This window comes from Glycine soja, chromosome 9 (assembly GCF_004193775.1).
Source record: "Glycine soja cultivar W05 chromosome 9, ASM419377v2, whole genome shotgun sequence".
Classification (NCBI taxonomy): domain Eukaryota; kingdom Viridiplantae; phylum Streptophyta; class Magnoliopsida; order Fabales; family Fabaceae; genus Glycine; species Glycine soja.
Genome location: NC_041010.1, coordinates 20,738,706 through 20,739,857, shown reverse-complemented (window position 1 = coordinate 20,739,857; position 1,152 = coordinate 20,738,706). Strand labels below are relative to the sequence as shown.

The 1,152-nt window shown below is 42.4% G+C and overlaps 1 non-coding gene across 1 annotated transcript; it reads right to left on the bottom strand.

The window, feature by feature from the left end:
- Positions 1-227: 227 nt before the first annotated feature.
- Positions 228-299, bottom strand: TRNAD-GUC. The gene has a single exon. It is a non-coding gene; the product is annotated as a tRNA-Asp (tRNA).
- Between the last annotated feature and the right edge of the window lie 853 nt (positions 300-1,152).

Here is a 1,152-nt window from a genome sequence, read left to right as displayed (position 1 = left end):
TCAGAGGAAACAACCCGTTTTTAATATTAGTAGTTTCGTATTCCATTTTATTTGTCTGCTCTTTAATTACCAAACAACCAAACCCCCCCCCCCCATCGTTACTGTTACTCCAAGTATATTATGAACATTTGGCTTGTCACTGCTCGTTGGGAAACGACCTAGGATCACTTCCTAGTTACTGCATTTTCATGTTTATTTGATTCGGGTACGGCCTCGATCAAATTTGGCGCCGTTGCCGGGGATCGAACCCGGGTCACCCGCGTGACAGGCGGGAATACTTACCACTATACTACAACGAAATTGTAATTAGAAGTAGAAAACGTAAAATTGCATTACGAACTCAGAAACGTCAAAACAGTTGAGGCCCCTCCACAACCTTCCCTCGAAGAACTTGTGAGGCAAATGACTATGCAGAACATGCAGTTTCAGCAAGAGACCAGAGCCTCCATTCAGAGCTTAACCAATCAGATGGGACAATTGGCTACCCAATTGAATCAACAACAGTCCCAGAATTCTGACAAGCTGCCTTCTCAAGCTGTCCAAAATCCCAAAAATGTCAGTGCCATTTCATTGAGGTCGGGAAAGCAATGTCAAGGACCTCAACCCGTAGCACCTTCCTCATCTGCAAATGAACCTGCCAAACTTCACTCTATTCCAGAAAAAGGTGATGACAAAAATTTACCTAACAATTTCTGTGCAGGTGAATCTTCTTCCACAGGTAATTCTGATTTGCAGAAGCAGCACATTTCCCCTCTTCCATTCCCTCCAAGAGCAGTTTCCAACAAAAAAGTGGAAGAGGCAGAGAAAGAGATCTTGGAAACGTTTAGAAAGGTAGAGGTAAACATACCTCTGTTGGATGCAATAAAGCAAATTCCAAGATATGCCAAATTCTTGAAGGAGCTGTGCACTAATAAGCGGAAGCTTAAAGGAAGTGAACGGATTAGCATGGGCAGAAATGTCTCCGCATTGATTGGTAAATCTGTTCCTCAAATTCCTGAAAAATGCAAAGATCCAGGTACATTCAGCATACCTTGTATCATAGGGAATAGTAAGTTTGACAATGCCATGCTAGATTTAGGAGCTTCTGTTAGTGTTATGCCTCTGTCTATTTTTAATTCTCTATCTCTAGGTCCCTTGCAGTCAACTGATGTG